Raw genomic sequence first — 22070 nt, 5'->3', positions numbered from 1 at the left:
TTATGAATGTTTGAATGGTATTCACTTTTTTCCCATTATAGTTTATGAAAGACATCAGCCCTGCCATTTTGGCATTTCAGTTTAAATGAGAAATTGATTTACTATGAACATCCCTAGATTGAAATTGTGGTATGATGTAAATAAATAAAAACATCTGTTGTTGTAATATCAAGAATACATGATACTATATATATATATATATATATATATATATATATATATATATATATATATATATATATATATATATTTTTTTTTTTTCATGTTTTGTTATGTCGCAGCCTTATGTTAAACTGCTTTAAATGACTTCTTTTCCACATCAATCTACACTCCATATACCATAATGGCAAAGCAAAAACAGAACTGTCACAACTTTGTACACTGTAAAAAAATGTACATTTTGAAAAATTGTGGAAACTGAAAAATAAACATTAACTCAACAAATTGCTTCCCAAAAATTACCCCCAAACAAAAAAATACATTGTACTAATTTTATCTAAAGGTCTGAAGTTAAAATAAAATATATATATTCACCAAACATATTAAATTGTGCTGCTCAGCCAATCTATGAAGCAGAAGTGAAAAATCTGTGTTGGCCCAACAAGCCTTGCACCAAAAAACACGTGTACGCATGCGCCCGAGAGAAACCGTTGGTGTAGTGAATTCAAATGTCTGTGCGCGCGAGAGCGGAGCTGATGCTGAGGAGCTACAAACATCATTTCCAGACGGATTTTCCATCATTAAAGTTATGGTTGTGAGTACTGAACTTTGTCTTTATTAAGTCATGTTTAAGTTAAACAGAGGTCTTTATGTTGATTTCAACATAAAAATGAAAAACGTGGGTATTACATTAACTTACATTATTAAGATAATTTACATTATTTTTACTTTAGGACACAAAACATTTTATATAAATTACACTGTATTTTGCAGAATAACGGTGCCTGTACTCTTGTCATGTTGGCGTTATAATAACCTATTTTAGCTCATACTGATCTCTCGGTAGAGGTGTGCGATAGGCTATACGTTGTCGTCTGCGATAATATCGTAATTGCTGTTTTAACGATGTGGGGTTTGACATTATGAGTAACGTTACTTCGCAAAAACCAAACAAAACACACCTACAGAGTGCACGCATACATTATGTAATGAAGGTTAGACTAGTGCGCATTAGAGTGTCTTTTACTGCATGATTCAGTCTATTATTAAAATGCATTTAGAATGATCAAAAAATTCAAGATATGGGGGCAGAAAATGTACATATTTACATCATTTCAAATGGTTAATCAATATCACATGAAGAGTGACGTTTTTTCTTCCACAAAGCAACATGATTACAAATGTGAAAATGATTTTTTACAGCGGTTCAATTAAGGGACTTACGTTTTAGACACAATATTGGCTGTTTTTGCTCTATTTTGCCAACAAAAATAATTACAATTTGCATACCAACATGTAGGTGTTCCGTTCCTGAATGAATCAACCGTTTAAATTATTCAGTTCAATCGCAATGACTCACTTATTAACAGTGACTGCCACCTACTGGCGGTTTTAATTTCACATTTAAAGTATCTTTTCATTTTTTAAATAATTCTAAATATCAGTATTCAATGTTTTAATGTTTAAAATATCAAAATATTATTTATGCAGTTGTAACTGTAGCTTAAATGGTTGATGTCCTGCATTAAACTGTTTGTAAATGTTTCTAAATGCCACTTCAGATGCAGCTTATGTGTTTCCTCTGCATTGCAAAAGATGCATTTTGTTGATACTGATTTCATTTGCTTGGTAACAGCCCAAATGTCTTATTCTAATTGACTACTAAAATGTAAGAATTTGACTCAAACGATGATGCACATTTTTAGAAAAATGGCTTTATGAAGGTAAAAATGCCCATAAAAGCCGGTAAAACTCAATTTAAATGTATTGGAAAATATTAATTTCTATGACTGCTGTGAACTGACCACCACACAGAATATGCAGAATATCAAAACTTTAGGAGTCCACGGCAGTCCTTAAAATGTCAGCACAAAAACACACTCAGCAAAATATCGTCCGTCTAATTATTGTTATCGATAAAATCCCAGAAAATATTCTGATATAATTTTTGTCAATATCGCACACCTCTATCTCTCGGTTACCTAAAGTTACTATTTATTGAACTAATATATTTGTATTTCACATTATGATTATTATATTAAATGTATGAGACACAAGGAAAACGTTTCTGCTGTAACAATTTTTTTTGTTCCCCTCAGTGTAACCCACCATTGCTAGGTCTGAGCTTACGAGGCACCATTTAGTCAGGAGTCAGAAGTGTAAAAAAGGAACCACTATGAATATCACAGTGAGTATTTAACTCAGTTCTTATTGAATATGTTAATTCCATATTAGTGTCAAATACTATGAGCTCTTAGATGTAATTTGTGTGACGTGGCTTTGTGTAATGCAGGCTGCATAAGTTATTGAAGTTATATGTAGACTTATATTGACATTGCTATTTTATATTTGTTTACAGAGCCATTGGAGAACCACAACTGCAATGAAAATTGGAATAGTAAACATCAGCAGTTGCACTTCAAGAGCCCTGTCAAGTGTGCTAAATGTCTCCGTTGTCCTGGAAGAGGGGGTGGTGATTCACAACTTAGGAGACTTTGTAAATGTATTTATTGTACTCTTTGGATTATTGTGTGCACTCAACATGGAGTATAACAAGGATTTACAGTAAAAGGTTAGTTCACCAAAAATTGAAATTGTCATTAATTACTCACCCTCATGTCATACCCAATCCCGTAAGACCTTCAGTCATCTTCAGAACTAAGTAAAATATATAAGTAAGATATTTTTGATAAATCCAAGAGCTCTCTGACCCTCCATAGGAAGCTATGCAACTTACACATTCAAGTTCCAGAACAGTAGGAAAGACATTATTAAAGTATTCGGTGAGTCCAGTGGTTTAACCTAAATTTTATGAAGCAACGCAAGAGTTTTGTTTGCAGAAAAAAACAAAAAACAATTTACTACTTTATTTACAAAATAATATCCAAAATGTGGTGGTGCTTCCCCTATTGGGTTGCAGATCGATGTTTTAGTAAATAAGGTGGTTATTCATTTATTTATTTATTTTTGTGCAAACAAAGCACTCGCATTGGTTCCTAAAATTGAGGTTTAAACCACTGGAGTCACATTGATTACTCTAGTGATGTCTTTCCTACTGTTCTGGACCTTGAATGTGTAAGCTGCGTAGCTTTCTATGGAGGGACGGAAAGCTCTCAGATCTCATCAAAAAATATCTTCATTTGTGTTCTGAAGATGAACAAAAGTCTTACAGATGTGGAATGACATGAGGGTAATTCATGACAGAATTTTCATTTTTTTTAGGTACCTCTTATGAGATTATTTATTTATTTTATTTTATTTTTTGGCAAACATTTGAAGTGTAAGTTTCATGAGCTCAGAGTACCTTTTGTGAGAATGCTAATATTCAGGAGACATTACACTAAACACTGGTTGAAGTAACCTCAAATAAATTATTACATTTGATGGTGTTTTTGATATTTTTGCATGTTTGTGAATGTATTAATGTTTAAAGTGCAATTCATCAGCTTTGTGTATCTTATGAGAATTAAAATGCATGATTTTGTAAGGTTTACTGTGTAGAATATTATTTATTAAGTATTTATCATTGTAAGGTATTACAATATTGTTGTAGATTTTATTAAAAATGTTTTCAAATGTGTCCATGTTCAGTGTATCATGATTAAATTTGTTTTTTTAATCATTTTATTTTGGGACAACGGGGAATAAACAATTCAGTAAGGTTAATTTAGCAATATAAAATTGCCAATATACATTTTTAGATTAGGTAAAACAAAACATGTATGCTACTACTATTTAAAATATTTAATTGGGCCAATAACATGGTTTGGTAGATTTAATGTTTTTCCAGTTGGCTCAACATATTATTTCTCATTGAGCCAATGTTAACAGACTGTTGCCATAATTGAAAAAATTCAATTGGGCCAATGGAAAAATTTAGATGTAATCAGTCACTAGAAAATTTTGAGTTGGGGAGGTAAATTTATATACAGTATATATAAAAAATAAAAATAAATAAGTACATTGCCTAAGTATTTAAACCCTTAACTCAGTACTTAGCTGAAGCACCTTTACAGCTAAATAATTTTTTTGAGTATGATGCGACAAGCTTTGCACATCAGCATTTGGCAATTATCGTCACCTCTCAAGCTCTGTCAGGTTGGATGGGGGCAGATGCACATGTTCAGGTTTCTCCAGAAATATATGATTGGGTTCAAGCCCAGGCCCATTCAAGCCCAAGGACATTCACAGAGTTGTCTATAAGCCACTTTTGCTGTGTGCTCACATACAAGCCATACAAGTCAGCCAAAAGTGTTATGTGTGTGTGTGTGTATATATATATATATATATATATATATACATAAATACTTACAAGTCAGCCAAAAGTGCTGCCTGACATTGTTCACTTTCTTTGAAAAGTTTATTTACAAAGACTGTTTGAGGTCTTTGTAGTACAGCTTAGATGTTTAATTAACATTTGCATTTCACCCATGAATAATCAATTACCTGCATGACACGAAAGGAACGCCATAGAAAATTGATGGATAATGAGCTATGCAAGCCAAGTGTTGATGTTTCAGCATCACAGAAGTCCTTTATCCTTAAACACGAAGTAAAATGAAATATGTTTATCATTAATGACCCCAGAAGACATTATCTTGGTTAAACTTAATATTCAAACAGAACAGAAAGAGCACTGCTGAGTTAGAATTACTGAGCTGAATTATTTTTAGGAAATCAGTTTTCTTTGTCAGGCTGATTTCAATTTTGGTAACATACCGTATTGACCCGAATATAAGACGATGTTTTTTTTCTTGGAAATACTGTACATCTGAAAAAATGCGGTCATCTTATATTCAGGGTCTAGACTTTGACATGTCAGTAATACACCCACAACTATGTGAAATATGTAATGTAATTGACTTGGTCGGCATCGCTGGGAACGCCCACAAAAACGTCATATCCATTCACGCTGTGGGGGAAAACAAACCGTTCGAATTAATGTACGGAGACCTTGTTAGACGCTTGATCTTTACTTTTTGTTATGATATCGATTGATTTTTGCTTGGTGCAATGCTGAAAAGTTGCTGTGTGGCGTTCTGTACCTCTAATAAGTAAAAAATAAAAATAAAAACCCGATCTGAAGATTTATATACTGCCGAATAAACTGACAGAGGTAGCACATCTGAGCGGGTAGCGCACAACATCAGATCTCCGACAGCAGTTATTATGGATATACAATGTATGAAACATATCAAGCTTACTATTCATATTTATATGCACTCCAGATAGACTACACAACTTCAATGACCTGTCATTAGCCCCGTCCAATTCTGATGGGGCTTTACAGCAACCCTCCTTCACATCAAATAAATGTCACTCCCTGATATTTTGTGATGTAAATGTCATATTAAAACATTTATTTCATATTATTATATACAATCCCTTACAAAAATTAACAATGGTATTACTATAGTAAATGTAGGCTAGGCTAACCGTGTTTTTTGGGTGTTTTTGAGCTTATAACCACAGTTTTACTACAAATACCATGGTTAAACTATGGTTAGTGTAGAAAAACATGTTTAATTTGTTTTTACCATGGTTTACCTATAATAAACATGTTTTTTTGGTTGTAACCATGGTTAATTTTCATAAGGGATATTTTCATGTTATTTTATATCTTTTTATTTTACGGCGTGTATTTGTGAAAATGATTAGGCTATACGTTTAGCACACACCACATAATGCTGTGCATTTCAAAGCATTTCAGTAGACCATTAATGTTACCTATATGTTGTCAATGTTAAAATTATTTTTAATATATAAATAAAAAAGTATGACAGGCTTTTACTCTAGTCTTTATCACTTTATTAAGATTAAGCAAAACAAAACGACTAATGTTTACTTTCACAAGCCGTCACGTATAGGCTTGAAGTAACCCAGACAGCAAGCAGTGTCAGCCCAGATCCGGCCCACATCTGGCCCGTATGGATTTCACATGGGCCAGATGTGGACCGGATCTGGGCCAACACTATGTTGCTGTCTGGGAAGCTGTCTCTTGCCTGGAGACTCAATAAGGTAACAAAAAGTATTGGGAAACGACACCTCTGGCCATTTCGTTGGGTCATTTGTCCAGTCACAGATACCGTACGGACAGTCCGACTGTCTGGCTCAGTTTTTCGATGTATCGTGCTCTGTCGAGCAGCAGAAATGATTTTATGTACACCATTCTGGGTCAACACCATGCTTTTCCAATGAGGGGGAAACGTTCGTTTTCCCCCACGCTGACTCCGCCCACACAGCTATGACACGACACCGACCAAGTCAATGTGTGTTGTAAAGATCGCGAGTGAAAACAAAAGAAAAAGAAAAGCTTACAGCGGTGAGTCGTGACTGTCATGTTAGCCTGATGGGAACAAACTTCCTCTGTAAGTGATTTTAAAACATAAGACAGTACCCAGATATGAAGACTACGATAAGATTTCACTTCTACTGTTAATAAAAGTTTGGTAGGCTATTATGAGATGGATAGCCTAAATGTTATATAATTCAGATGGGCTACCTGTTATTTCAATGGTATATCAAAAAGTGTATATTTTTCAATGTCATTGTTGGTACATTTTACCAGTATTTACCATACTTTCAAAACAAAAATTAAAATAGGAAAAATATGCAATTTGAAAATAATTTAAGAAAAAATGTGTTTTACAGAGAGAGAAAAAAACAAGATTTGGTTTTCAAAAAGCCTTTTTCCAAAAGGTACATCTGGAAAAAGGGGGGTCGTCTTATAATCAGGGTCGTCTTATATTCGGGACAATACGGTATAAGGAACACTATTTTTATTATATGAGAGCTTTTATAAGACAACATCTCTATAATTGTCCCTACAACCTTGTGAATATGGTTTGGGTTTAGTTCTATTATCCTGTAGACCTGGAAGAGTCCATTTTTATTTGTTGTACTGCAAAAATGCAGTAAATGGTCACATTTGGTCCTGTGGACTTTTAAGAATTAAAGTCCAGTTAAATCTGATCACAGTTTGTTCCATTTATCAGCTAATAATTAACAACTGTGGGTAGAAATGCATCTTAGGAGAATTCTGTCATTTTGTTTTTGAAGCATCATGAACATGTCATTTCCATCGCATCAAATCTCCACTCATTCTGTGGTGGAAATGACAGTTTATTGATATTTTAAACACACTTTTCTAGAATACAATTTGTCATGCAAAGGCTAATTTATACAGTAGATTGCATTTTGTGTAGGGTTGCCACCTGTCCCTTAAAATACGGAATCGTCCCGTATTTAAAGGTAAAATGATGCGTCCCGTATCTAATCAATACGGGACGCGATTTGTCCCGTATTTTACAAAGGCCAACACTTTTTAACAAATAAATAAGTATTTTGCACTGTTTATAATACTAATAGCAATTATAGTGAAATCAATCTCATAAGAAGTATTATTAGATTAGCTCATATGCGCGTGATTGCATTTTGGCGTCTTTGTTTCCATAGCGACGGAGTCTCCAGAACGCGCGCTGTTAAAGCCCTTTCACACGAGCGCAGCGTGCGCTAAACATGCGCGGTTTACAACATCTAGAGCTCACATCCGCCCTTTAAACACAAGACTCTCCAGATGTAGGGCTGAATGGGAAAGTTATCAATGGTCTGTCCTGTATCTAATGATGAACGCACAATTTGCAGAAAAGCATTTGCTCAAGGTGGACTGTCTGACTTAAAGGGACAGCTCACCCTAAAATGATTAATTTTTTATTTTTTATTTTTTTATCGTTTACACACACTCAAGTTGTTTCAAACCTGTAATAATTTCTTTCTTCTGTTGAACATAAAAGAAGATACTTTGAAGAATGTGGGTAACCTAACAGTTTCTGGTACCCAATGACTCTGATAGTATTTTTTCTCTACTATGGAAGTTACTGAGGACCAGCAGCTGTTTAGTTACCCACATTCTTCAAAGTATCTTCTTTTGTGTTCAACAGAAGAAACAACTTTTTGCAGGTTTATAAAGACCTGGGTAAATTATGACAGAATTTTCATTTTTGGGTGAATCATAGCATTGAAGTGACAGACACATCGTATATGTCACGGGTGTGAGGAACGAAGACTCAAGTGCTGGCAAAAGGATGCTTCTTTATTTACAAATTATAAAAATAAACACAAACACAACTGAAACCACCCCGAAGGGGAAAACGCCAGAATAACACAACCACTGAAAACAAGACATACACAAGGCACAGGGCAGACATAGGTAACAGGCATACCTGGCACAAAAGTGAGACGAGCGAGCAGAACAGAAAACACAGGGAGCTTAAGAAGGGACAGCAATCAGGAACACAGCTGGGGCAAATCAAACAATAATGAGGTGAGTGGAGTTTGGGGAATTGAATCCGGGAGACAGTGACCTCTGGTGGTGAGAGGGAGCATCGTGGACCCGGATTCATGACAGGACCCCCTCTAAGGAATGGCTTCCAGACATTTCCAAGCACCAAACCAGGGGATGGCCAGGCGGAACGGAGCAGGGAAGGGGAGGGATGGGGGCCAGGTCCATGTGCTGGTGGGGACCTGGGGACTGAGGCAGCGCCCGGCGGATGGGGACCCAGGGCAGAACCAGCGGCCACCACAGCAGTGTGTGCGGAGCTGCCACCCTGAAAAGGGCAATGGCTCCGCTGCTTGGGAGCCTTGTGAACGGGCGCCGCCGCCGCCGCCGCCGCCTCGGGAGGACCGTGAGCGGACACCGCCGCCTCGGGAGGAACGTTGTGTGCGGACACCGCCGCCTCGGGAGCATTGTGAGCGGGTGCCGCCGCCTCTGGGATCCTGTGAGGATCGTGAGCGGCCACCGCCGCCTCGGGAGGACCGCGAGCGGACACCGCCGCCTCGGGAACCTTGTGTGCGGACTCCGCCGCCTCGGGAGGACCGCGAGCGGACACCGCCACCTCGGGAACCTTGTGTGCGGACACCGCCGCCTCGGGAACCCTGTGTGCGGACACCGCCGCCTCGGGAACCCTGTGTGCGGACTCCGCCGCCTCGGGAGGAACCCTGTGTGCGGACACCGCCGCCTCGGGAAACTGTGTGCGGACTCCGCGCCTCGGGAGGAACGTTGTGTGCGGACACCGCCGCCTGAACCTTGTGTGCGGACACCGCCTCGGGAACCCTGTGAGGATCGTGGCGCCACCGCCGCTGAACCTTGTGTGCGGACACCGCCGCCTGAACCTTGTGCGGACACCGCCGCTGAACCTTGTGTGCGGACACCGCCGCCTGAACCTTGTGCGGACACGCCGCCTGAACCTTGTGTGCGGACACCGCCGCCTCGGGAACCTTGTGTGCGGACACCGCCGCCTCGGGAACCTTGTGTGCGGACACCGCCGCCTGGGAACCCTGTGTGCAGACACCGCCGCCTCGGGAACCCTGTGTGCGGACACCGCCTGAACCCTGTGTGCGGACACCGCCGCCTCGGGAACCCTGTGTGCGGACACCGCCGCTGAACCCTGTGTGCGGACACCGCCGCCTGAACCCTGTGTGCGGACACCGCCGCCTCGGGAACCCTGTGCGGACACGCCGCCTCGGGAACCTTGTGTGCGGACACCGCCGCCTCTGGGATCCTGTGAGGATCGTGAGCGGCCACCGCCTCCCTGGGAGGACGCGGCGGACACCGCCGCCTGGAACCTTGTGTGCGGACTCCGCCGCCTCGGGAGGACGCGGCGGACACCACCGCCTCGGGAACCTTGTGTGCGGACACCGCCGCCTCGGGAACCCTGTGTGCGGACACCGCCGCCTCGGGAACCCTGTGTGGACACCGCCGCCTGGAACCCTGTGTGCGGACACCGCCGCCTCGGGAACCCTGTGTGCAGACACCGCCGCCTGAACCCTGTGTGCGGACACCGCCGCCTGAAACTTGTGTGCGGACACCGCCGCCTCGAAACTTGTGCGGACTCCGCCGCCTCGGGAGGACCGCGGCGGACACCGCCGCCTGAACCCTGTGTGCGGACACCGCCGCCTCGGGAACCCTGTGCGGACACCGCCGCCTGAAACTTGTGCGGACACCGCCGCTTCGGGGATCCTGTGAGGATCGTGGCGGCCACCGCTGCTGGGCGATCTTGAACGGCCACCGCCGTTTCGGGACGATCGTGAACGGCTACCGCCGCCTCGGGAACCCTGTGTGCGGACACCGCCGCCTCGGGAACCTTGTGTGCGGGCACCGCCGGGATCCTGTGAGGATCGTGAGCGCCACCGCCGCCGGGATCCTGTGAGGATCGTGAGCGGCCACCGCCGCTTCGGGACGATCTTGAACGGCCACCGCCGCTTCGGGAGCTTTGTGTACGGACACCGCCGCCTCGGGAACCCTGTGTGCGGACACCGCCGCTTCGGGACCCTTGTGTGCGGCCACCGCCGCCTCGGGACGATCGTGAGCGGACACCGCCGCCTCGGGAACCTTGTGTGCGGACACCGCCGCCTCGGGAACCTTGTGTGCGGACACCGCCGCCTCGGGAACCTTGTGTGCGGACACCGCCGCATTTTTGGGTGAATCATAGCATTGAAGTGACAGACACATCGTATATGTCACGGGTGTGAGGAACGAAGACTCAAGTGCTGGCAAAAGGATGCTTCTTTATTTACAAATTATAAAAATAAACACAAACACAACTGAAACCACCCCGAAGGGGAAAACGCCAGAATAACACAACCACTGAAAACAAGACATACACAAGGCACAGGGCAGACATAGGTAACAGGCATACCTGGCACAAAAGTGAGACGAACGCGAGCAGAACAGAAAACACAGGGAGCTTAAGAAGGGACAGCAATCAGGAACACAGCTGGGGCAAATCAAACAATAATGAGGTGAGTGGAGTTTGGGGAATTGAATCCGGGAGACAGTGACCTCTGGTGGTGAGAGGGAGCATCGTGGACCCGGATTCATGACAGGACCCCCCCTCTAAGGAATGGCTTCCAGACATTTCCAAGCACCAAACCAGGGGGATGGCCAGGCGGGAACGGAGCAGGGGAAGGGGAGGGATGGGGGGCCAGGTCCATGTGCTGGTGGGGGACCTGGGGACTGAGGCAGCGCCGGCGGGATGGGGACCCAGGGCAGAACCAGCGGCCACCACAGCAGTGTGTGCGGAGCTGCCACCCTGAAAAGGGCAATGGCTGGCTCCGCTGCTTCGGGAGCCTTGTGAACGGGCGCCGCCGCCGCCGCCGCCGCCGCCGCCTCGGGAGGATCATGAGCGGGCGCCGCCGCCTCGAGAGGAACGTGAGCGGACACCGCCGCCTCGGGAGCATTGTGAGCGGGTGCCGCCGCCTCTGGGATCCTGTGAGGATCGTGAGCGGCCACCGCCGCCTCGGGAGGACCGCGAGCGGACACCGCCGCTCGGGAACCTTGTGTGCGGACTCCGCCGCTGAGGACCGCGAGCGGACACCGCCACTCGGGAACCTTGTGTGCGGACACCGCCGCCTGAACCCTGTGTGCGGACACCGCCTGAAACTTGTGTGCGGACTCCGCCGCCTCGGGAGGAACCCTGTGCGGACACCGCCGCCTGAAACTTGTGTGCGGACTCCGCCGCCTCGGGAGGAACGTTGTGTGCGGACACCGCCGCCTGAACCTTGTGTGCGGACACCGCCGCCGGGAACCCTGTGAGGATCGTGGCGGCCACCGCCTCGGGAACCTTGTGTGCGGACACCGCCGCCTGAACCTTGTGTGCGGACACCGCCGCCTCGGGAACCTTGTGTGCGGACACCGCCGCCTCGGGAACCTTGTGTGCGGACACCACCGCCTCGGGAACCTTGTGTGCGGACACCGCCGCTGGGATCCTGTGAGGATCGTGGCGGCCACCGCCGCCTGGGAACCTGTGTGCGGACACCGCCGCCTCGGGAACCCTGTGTGCGGACACCGCCGCCTCTGAACCCTGTGTGCGGACACCGCCGCCTCGGGAACCCTGTGCGGACACCGCCGCCTCGGGAACCCTGTGTGCGGACACCGCCTGAACCCTGTGTGCGGACACCGCCGCCTCGGGAACCCTGTGTGCGGACACCACCGCCTCGGGAACCCTGTGTGCGGACACCGCCGCCTGGAACCTTGTGTGCGGACACCGCCGCCTCTGGGATCCTGTGAGGATCGTGGCGGCCACCGCCTCGGGAGGACCGCGGACACCGCCGCCTGAACCTTGTGTGCGGACTCCGCCGCCTGAGGACCGCGGCGGACACCACCGCCTGAACCTTGTGTGCGGACACCGCCGCCTCGGGAACCCTGTGTGCGGACACCGCCGCCTCGGGAACCCTGTGTGCGGACACCGCCGCCTCGGGAACCCTGTGTGCGGACACCGCCGCCTGAACCCTGTGTGCGGACACCGCCGCCTCGGGAACCCTGTGTGCGGACACCGCCGCCTGAAACTTGTGTGCGGACACCGCCGCCTCGGGAAACTTGTGTGCGGACTCCGCCGCCTCGGGAGGACCGCGGCGGACACCGCCGCCTCGGGAACCCTGTGCGGACACCGCCGCCTGAACCCTGTGCGGACACCGCCGCCTCGAAACTTGTGTGCGGACACCGCCGCGGGATCCTGTGAGGATCGTGAGCGGCCACCGCCGCTGGGATCCTGTGAGATCGTGAGCGGCCACCGCCGTTTGGACGATCGTGAACGGCTACCGCCGCCTCGAGAACCCTGTGTGCGGACACCGCCTCGGGAACCTTGTGTGCGGGCACCGCCGCGGGATCCTGTGAGGATCGTGGCGGCCACCGCCGCCGCTGGGATCCTGTGAGGATCGTGGCGGCCACCGCCGCTGACGATCTTGAACGGCCACCGCCGCTGACGATCGTGAGCGGCCACCGCCGCTTGGGAGCTTTTGTACGGACACCGCCTCGGGAACCCTGTGTGCGGACACCGCCGCTTGGGATCCTGTGAGGATCGTGAGCCACCGCCTCGGGAACCTGTGTGCGGACACCGCCGCCTGAACCTTGTGTGCGGACACCGCCGCCTGAACCTTGTGTGCGGACACCGCCGCCTCTGGGATCCTGTGAGGATCGTGAGCCACCGCCTCGGGAGGACCGCGAGCGGACACCGCCTCGGGAACCTTGTGTGCGGACTCCGCCGCCTCGGGAGGACCGCGGCGGACACCGCCGCCTCGGGAACCTTGTGTGCGGACACCGCCGCCTGAACCCTGTGTGCGGACACCGCCGCTGAACCCTGTGTGCGGACCGCCGCCTGAACCCTGTGTGCGGACACCGCCGCCTGAACCCTGTGTGCGGACACCGCCGCCTGAACCCTGTGTGCGGACACCGCCGCCTGAAACTTGTGTGCGGACACCGCCGCCTGAAACTTGTGTGCGGACTCCGCCGCCTCGGGAGGACGCGGCGGACACCGCCGCCTCGGGAACCCTGTGTGCGGACACCGCCGCCTGAACCCTGTGTGCGGACACCGCCGCCTGAAACTTGTGTGCGGACACCGCCGCCGGGATCCTGTGAGATCGTGGCGGCCACCGCCGCTGGGCGATCTTGAACGGCCACCGCCGTTTGGACGATCGTGAACGGCTACCGCCGCCTCGGGAACCCTGTGCGGACACCGCCTCGGGAACCTTGTGTGCGGGCACCGCCGCCGGGATCCTGTGAGGATCGTGAGCGGCCACCGCCGCTGGGATCCTGTGAGGATCGTGAGCGGCCACCGCCGCCGGCGATCTTGAACGGCCACCGCCGCCGGGAGCTTTTGTGTACGGACACCGCCGCCTCGGGAACCCTGTGTGCGGACACCGCCGGGAACCTTGTGTGCGGCCACCGCCGCCGACGATCGTGAGCGGACACCGCCTGAACCTTGTGTGCGGACACCGCCTGAACCTTGTGTGCGGACACCGCCGCTTGGGATCCTGTGAGGATCGTGAGCGGCCACCGCCTCGGGAGGACCGCGAGCGACACCGCCGCTGGAACCTTGTGTGCGGACTCCGCCGCTGAGGACCGCGGCGGACACCGCCGCTGAACCTTGTGTGCGGACACCGCCGCTGAACCCTGTGCGGACACCGCCGCTGAACCCTGTGTGCGGACACCGCCGCTGAACCCTGTGTGCGGACACCGCTGAACCCTGTGTGCGGACACCGCCGCTGAACCCTGTGTGCGGACACCGCCGCTGAAACTTGTGTGCGGACACCGCCGCCTGAAACTTGTGTGCGGACTCCGCCGCTGAGGACCGCGAGCGACACCGCCGCCTCGAACCCTGTGTGCGGACACCGCCGCCTGAACCCTGTGTGCGGACACCGCCGCTGAAACTTGTGTGCGGACACCGCCGCCGGGATCCTGTGAGATCGTGAGCGCCACCGCCGCTGGGCGATCTTGAACGCCACCGCCGCTGACGATCGTGAACGGCTACCGCCGCCTGAACCCTGTGCGGACACCGCCGCCTGAACCTTGTGTGCGGGCACCGCCGCTGGGATCCTGTGAGGATCGTGAGCGGCCACCGCCGCTGGGATCCTGTGAGGATCGTGAGCGGCCACCGCCGCCGACGATCTTGAACGGCCACCGCCGCCGGGAGCTTTTGTGTACGGACACCGCCGCTGGGAACCCTGTGTGCGGACACCGCCGCCGGGAACCTTGTGTGCGGCCACCGCCGCTGACGATCGTGAGCGGACACCGCCGCCTGAACCTTGTGTGCGGACACCGCCTCGGGAACCTTGTGTGCGGACACCGCCGCTTGGGATCCTGTGAGGATCGTGAGCGGCCACCGCCGCCTCGGGAGGACCGCGAGCGACACCGCCGCTGAACCTTGTGTGCGGACTCCGCCGCCTCGGGAGGACCGCGAGCGACACCGCCGCCGGGAACCTTGTGTGCGGACACCGCCGCCTGAACCCTGTGTGCGGACACCGCCGCTGAACCCTGTGTGCGGACACCGCTGAACCCTGTGTGCGGACACCGCCGCCTGAACCCTGTGTGCGGACACCGCCGCCTGAACCCTGTGTGCGGACACCGCCGCTGAAACTTGTGTGCGGACACCGCCGCCTGAAACTTGTGTGCGGACTCCGCCGCCTCGGGAGGACCGCGAGCGACACCGCCGCCTCGAACCCTGTGTGCGGACACCGCCGCCTGAACCCTGTGTGCGGACACCGCCGCTGAAACTTGTGTGCGGACACCGCCGCCGGGGATCCTGTGAGATCGTGAGCGGCCACCGCCGCTGGGCGATCTTGAACGGCCACCGCCGCTGACGATCGTGAACGGCTACCGCCGCCTGAACCCTGTGCGGACACCGCCGCCTGAACCTTGTGTGCGGGCACCGCCGCTGGGATCCTGTGAGGATCGTGAGCGGCCACCGCCGCCGGGGATCCTGTGAGGATCGTGAGCGCCACCGCCGCCGACGATCTTGAACGGCCACCGCCGCTGGGAGCTTTTGTGTACGGACACCGCCGCTGAACCCTGTGTGCGGACACCGCCGCTGGGACCCTTGTGTGCGGCCACCGCCGCCTCGGGGCGATCGTGAGCGGACACCGCCGCTGAACCTTGTGTGCGGACACCGCCGCCTCGGGAACCCTGTGCGGACACCGCCTCGGGAACCTTGTGTGCGGACACCGCCGCCTGAACCTTGTGAGCGGGCACCGCCTCGAGAGGATCGTGGCGGGCACCGCCGCCGGGAACCTTGTGCGGACACCGCCTCGGGAGGACCGCGAGCGGACACCGCCGCCTGGGAACCCTGTGTGCGGACACCGCCGCCTCGAGAGGATCGTGGCGGGCACCGCCGCCGGGAACCTTGTGAGCGGGCGGAGCCCTGTGAGCGGGTGCCGCCGCCTCGGGAACCTTGTGCGGACACCGCCTCGGGAACCTTGTGTGCGGGCACCGCCGCTGGGATCCTGTGAGGATCGTGAGCAGCCACCGCCGCCTCGAGAGGATCCTCAACGCTGCGTCTCAGCCCGGGCGCCCAAAGAAAAACCCCGAGATTTTGGAAGTGGCTGGCACGATCCGAGGAGGTTCTGGGGCAACAGCCCAGACTGGGAGGGGGGCACCCTCCCGCAGCTCCACCTCCTTCAAGTAGATGACGTGGTCGACCATCTCCCAATAGGACCACGTATCTAGCTCCCCCAGCTCCTCCCGGTTGACAGGCTCATCCAGGCCCGCTAAAAACAGGTGGATGAGGGTGCTCCCTCTAATCCCCAGCTCCTGGCCTACCTCGAAGAGGTCTTCGGCGTAACACCCAAAAGGGCGATTGTCTTGTGGGCAAGGATGCGGCCCACTGGCTGGGGCCTGGTTCCTCTGTCGACCAGGAGCTGGGTACAAGAAGATTCCCATCGCCGCTGAGTCTTCAAATGTGTCGCGTTCGTACTGTCACGGGTGGGAGGAACGAAGACTCAAGTGCTGGCAAAAGGATGCTTCTTTATTTACAAATTATAAAAATAAACACAAACACAACTGAAACCACCCCGAAGGGGAAAACGCCAGAATAACACAACCACTGAAAACAAGACATACACAAGGCACAGGGCAGACATAGGTAACAGGCATACCTGGCACAAAAGTGAGACGAACGCGAGCAGAACAGAAAACACAGGGAGCTTAAGAAGGGACAGCAATCAGGAACACAGCTGGGGCAAATCAAACAATAATGAGGTGAGTGGAGTTTGGGGAATTGAATCCGGGAGACAGTGACCTCTGGTGGTGAGAGGGAGCATCGTGGACCCGGATTCATGACAGTATAGGCCTATTGTTTTATTAAAATTTGGATAGTGTGTTAATATAATATTCCATACATTATCAGAGCTTGGTAGACATAATTATTACATTATAATGATTAAACATGACAGATGAATTAATAGGTTAGAATTAATGTTAGACCCTATTTATTAATTTATCATTTATATTAATCACAAATATATACATAATACATATAAATATACATACTACAACAATTTGGCATTTTAAAAAAGTTTAAAAAAATGCTACATTATAGATAAAAAATGGGACAAATAATTATGTAATAATGTAGTCCTAATTTAAGCAAATAAAAATAAAATAAATAAATAATAAAAATGCATCCCATCCAGGGAACAGCTGCAGAACTGTCAAAAAAGACCAATAATAATAATTAATAATTATAAATAATCCAATTTAAAATAGCAATATTAATGTGTTCTGTTTCAAGTTTACATACTTGAGCATGTTTTCTCATGGTTTATTGGTAATTATTTGTGTCCTAGGTTTTAAAAAATTTTGGGGGTCGTGAATGGGTGTCCCTTATTTTGCCTTGCTAAAGGTGGCAAGACTAATTTTGTGTATCTTTAAAGGGGTCATCAGATGCCCATTTTCCACAAGTTGATATGATTCTTTAGGGTCTTAATGAAAAGTATATCGGTTAAAATTTCTCAAGGTAGTGTAAAAACACCCTTTTTAACCTGACAAAATCAGCTCTGTTTTCAGCAAGCTGTTTTTTTTAGTCTATGTTGCTATTTAATGAGCTCTGCTAACCCTGCCCCTCTCTTCCATGGGGTGATGAGCAGACTGTAAACTTCAGCGCAAAACTGGCTAACTAGCACATTATTAGCAGTGGTGGGCCGCCAGGGGCAGCAGGGCCTTCTCTGCTGGCCCTATAAAAAATACAATTGTGTGAAAAATGTTTTTATTGATTATTTAGGTATAATTTTCATTTGTGTAATGTCCACAAAACTGCTTATGATTAGTTTAGTTGCGGTTGAACTGGAATATCCTACATAAAAAAAGTCTGAGGCCAGCACTACAAATAATAGGCTTGTTTGAGATGCGCCTCGCCTGAAATGTAGGTGAGAGTAGGTGGCTGCAGTGAGGGGAGGAGTGAAATAAGCGCAGTCAAGACGGACAGTTCTGACCTCTCAAAGTGGAACAGATACCAACGAGATCAAAGGCAGATATCGCGTTATTCTCACTCATATGCTGTGCTGCTGATAAACATGATATAATTTAAGTTCTGTTGCTTTTATATGAATATAAATATACTGAACAAGACACTCAAATTGCTTGCCATTTAATTCCATATGAAAGGCGTATTTATCCTCCATTTTTATTTTAATTCAAACATATATTTTAGATTTTTGTAGAAAATATGACAACAATCACATATCTTACACAGAGATTGCACTGTCATAGTGTTTGGGAATATTCATGCATAATTTAAATACATAATAGCATGAAATCAGATTAAAAAAATAAAACATTTTAGAAGAGAATGCAGCATCACAGTTTTCTGAACCAATGAGCATTAAGCTGTGTCGTCAGTCAGTCGTTTCCCATCATGCTTTTGATCAGCGCAGTCGGTGGAGAGCAACTGCGCGCGACTGCTCAATCCGACACAGCCGCCTCGCTGTCGCGAGAGTTTTTTGGCACACGTCAGCATGACATCAGAGCAAGGCGGACGTAACTCGGACACTTTTCTAACCGGCATGCATCTCGCGGTGATCACCGGTGATCGGTTCTGCGCAGATTTTGCTCATCTCAAACAAGCCTAGTGTTACCCTTTTTTTGAAAGATGTCACATCTGATTTGTTACGAGCATTAGAGACAGAATCATCAGCCAATCAAATTTTGATGTTCAATGACAGCCCACCCTCTGAGTCTAGCGACGTGCCCAGTGCTACCCCCAGACGCCCCTTCAGGGATTTCCAAGGAACGAAAGTGAAATTCAATGAAAAGAAAATGACAGCTGCAGTCATTGGCGCCTACACCAGATCTTGTTGCTGATCAACTAAAAAAGCCTTTTTCAATGCGCTCTTTTGCAGACAAAAGAGAATAACTGAGAAAGGAAGACCTACACTGAATTCGCTAACAAAGGCCAGCAAAGTTTTTATGCGCCATTTCAAAGATTGCAACTATAGCCCTATTCGGACGGGAATAGTTTTCTAAACTACGTTTGAGTTTCGATTCTTATCACCTGACGTCTGTGATTTTCATGTACCAATTCGGACTGCACTAACATCTCCATGTTTATTATAGAGGTGGGAGGGTCTGTTTTGGACATCTGGGCGTTTCAGAGGTCACGCGCTCTGTATGCGTGCATTGCATGTCATTCGGATTGATTACCATTAGTATAACAGTTTTACTACAAATACCATGGTGAAGCTAAATGGCTAGTATAGCAAAACCATGTTAATGTGTGGTTGCTTTAGTTTTACTTTAGTTATTTATTTGTAGTAAACCCGTGTTTAATTTTCATAAAGGTGCATATTTAATCTGCAAAGATGCAGCACTGAAAGTTCAATGCAAACAAGAGATATCGTCTTTTAAAATTCTGGAAGTTTAATGCCTACAAAAACGGCTGGTAAGGGACTACAACGAACTACTTCCCGGGTCTGATACGTCACTGACCCAGATAAACCCCGCCCTCAGGAACATGTAAGGAAGGGGGCGGGGCCATGCTGTGCTGCTTTAGAGAAGAGGAAGAGAAAACTAGGGGTGCACGTAAAAATCTATTCATATATGAATCGCGATTCTGTCTTCTAACGATTCTAATGGATTCACAAGTTTCAAAATTAATGTTCTAAAACAGCAGTTCTCAATACTGTTCCTCGCGTTGCCCTGCTCTGCATCTCTCTCTCTCTCTCTCTCTCATTCATATCGTCAGATAAGCTCCAACAAACTGTTCCAATTATACATTTTCACATAGTAATGAGAAGCGTTATACATGGACGCGTGTGCGGTTGCCGTACTGTATTAAAACTTTAATCAGAATAAAAAAGTATATTAAAAGCTAACATAAGCAGTAGCATAATAACAGCATATCTAATGGTATGAGACAACAAACAAAGATACCATTAAGAGCCGTGCTTGCACAGGTTCTGCGCGATCCTCTTCACTAATATCCTCAATCGGGCTCAAATTGATAAGCAATATAGACGTTTCTATATTGTTGTAAATCATTGTTTACAATACAACCGGAGCACATGCCGCTGAGCTGAGGGGCGAGACATTTAGACGCACACTCGGCGGTTTAGTGAATCACAACACACTGAGCCAGCTAACCAATCAGAGCCCATTACGTGAGGGAGGGGCTTCATAAAAACAGGAAGTAATCCAGCCGTTTGTCAGAGAAGGGACAGAGCTGTGTGGAATAAAGGTAAATTATATGAAAAATAATGCGTTTTTAAAAAAATGAAGCATGAACACATGTTAGACTGCACCCCATAAACACAATCAAGCCTAGAAAAAAAAACAGTAAACCACCCCTTTAATTTATTTACTTATTTTTTCCTTGCCGGGAGACATCTATATCAAACATGAGCGCTTTAAGAGCGTCTACGGTAATCCACGTTGGCCAAAACACACAAGGAAACGTGTTGTGGAAAAAAATGTCACGGGCAATCACAGACATGGCATTCGGACGGGATTAGTTTTCTCAGAGGATCACTGAGTTTGCTGAAAAACAGTAGGTAATTTGCTCTGGAATTATTACAGAGGTTGTGTGAGAAAAAAACAGACATGGCAGATTCGGACGGGATTAAAATCATCAAGCACATCTGTGAAACACACATTTCTCTAACGACCCCCTGTAAAACTAGTCCGGTCCGAATAGTGCTTATGAGTGCTATGAGTGGCTAACAGCTAGCACTGAGCACAAGTTATTTTGTTTACTTTTTAATACGAGTAAAGGGACGGAATGACAGACCCATGGACTTTATTTACAAGTGACAGGTGAGTGCTTTATTATTTGATGAGTATTGTATCATGCACATTGTTATGGAGGTGTACGTGGTGCGTTGGATGTACAGCGTTTGTACAGTTTTACTGCTTTGGACGCGTCGTCATTTTAGAGTGATGTGAATATGCATAGTGACCTGTGTACTGGCGGATTACTTTTACTGACCATGTTGGGAAATTTACTCTGCATCTAACCCACCCTAATCTAGCCTACTGTTGAATTTGTTGATCAGCGTCATTGTTGTTGAGAGCCTGTGTGCGGCATAATATGTGTATTATATTCATATGGCTGCGTTAGCTGTAACAGAGACGTGTAATGTGTACATGTAGTTTACAGTTGCTTACTGAAGGCCCTGACTGAAACCCCACGGTATGCCACTAATAATAATATATCAGGAAATGCGATTTGCAAAGATTCATAAAAACCCTTATACTCACTTCTTCTGTAGATAAAGCTGGATCACGAATGATTCGCGCTAACATAAACGCAGGCAGATCGAGGATCTACGCATTCCCTTCAAAACCAAAGTAAGGTTAATCCTCTGCGTCTTCAGCGGTTCAGATGTCGGGAGTAAATGATGACTGCTATATTCATTATTACATCAAACAACAAAACACCTCAATGTCATGTCAGATACATCGTATTTACGAGTTGAACGCACATGAACTGCACCACAAAGTCCTTATTAGGAGTGGGAAACTCAGAATTTTCTTTAAGCCCCGAGTTTCCGAGTTGGGGGCGTGTCAGTGAAAAAACATGTCGGATGCAATGGACGCAGCCAAAGACTAAAGATATGCAGCGTCGGTAAAGTTGTTGAAATGAATAAAAAACATTTTTTTTTTGTAATGTACAATAAAACTATATAAGTTACATATACAAAATATTATATTAATGTATAATTATAATAGAATATATAATTATTCAGTTTACATCACCTTCCTAAATTAAATAAAAACGGAAAAAAAGAAAAAACACAATGATGCACATTCTTCTTTCAATATTTTGTAGATGTAGAGTTTAAAAAAAAAAAGTTGAATTGTGTAGAAAAGATAAATCGCCATCTTTTTCCGACCAAAGTGACTTGAACGCAACCGATGTCGTAATAACGACTTGTCAACTGGTAAGTACGAACGTCCCAGGAGGACTTGAACGCAGCAGGAGACATTCTTGTCTTCCCCTGCACCGGAGTCAACACAATGGCGGACAGCTCTCACCTCACTCAGGGCGGTATGGTCTTGTCAATCAACTATCGTGGGAGCGGCCTGTTCAGAACTACTCATTCTGACAGGAATCTCAGAACGTCCTGATTTGAGAAAGGGGATTTTAAAA

At 47.7% G+C, this 22070-nt stretch overlaps 1 protein-coding gene and 1 long non-coding RNA gene across 3 annotated transcripts in view; both read left to right on the top strand.

The window, feature by feature from the left end:
- rxfp1 (relaxin family peptide receptor 1) overlaps positions 1-22070 on the top strand; it is a 77884-nt gene that overhangs the window by 24834 nt on the left and 30980 nt on the right. Inside the window, exon 1 of one of the 2 annotated variants that reach the window (XM_058798930.1) lies at positions 2713-2731. The exons of the other annotated variant lie outside the window; for it this stretch is intronic. The gene's annotated coding sequence lies outside the window, so the exon portion shown is untranslated. Of the gene's footprint in view, positions 1-2712; positions 2732-22070 lie in introns of those variants that run through there. 2 annotated transcript variants of the gene reach the window in all.
- On the top strand, positions 663-3547 carry LOC131553946 (uncharacterized). The gene is made up of 3 exons (XR_009274297.1): positions 663-754; positions 2259-2347; positions 2519-3547. It is a non-coding gene; the product is annotated as an uncharacterized LOC131553946 (long non-coding RNA).

This window comes from Onychostoma macrolepis, chromosome 14 (genome assembly GCF_012432095.1).
Source record: "Onychostoma macrolepis isolate SWU-2019 chromosome 14, ASM1243209v1, whole genome shotgun sequence".
Taxonomy (NCBI): Eukaryota; Metazoa; Chordata; class Actinopteri; order Cypriniformes; family Cyprinidae; genus Onychostoma; species Onychostoma macrolepis.
The sequence above is the reverse complement of the archived record's forward strand: the minus strand, read 5'-3'. Positions and strand labels throughout refer to the sequence as shown.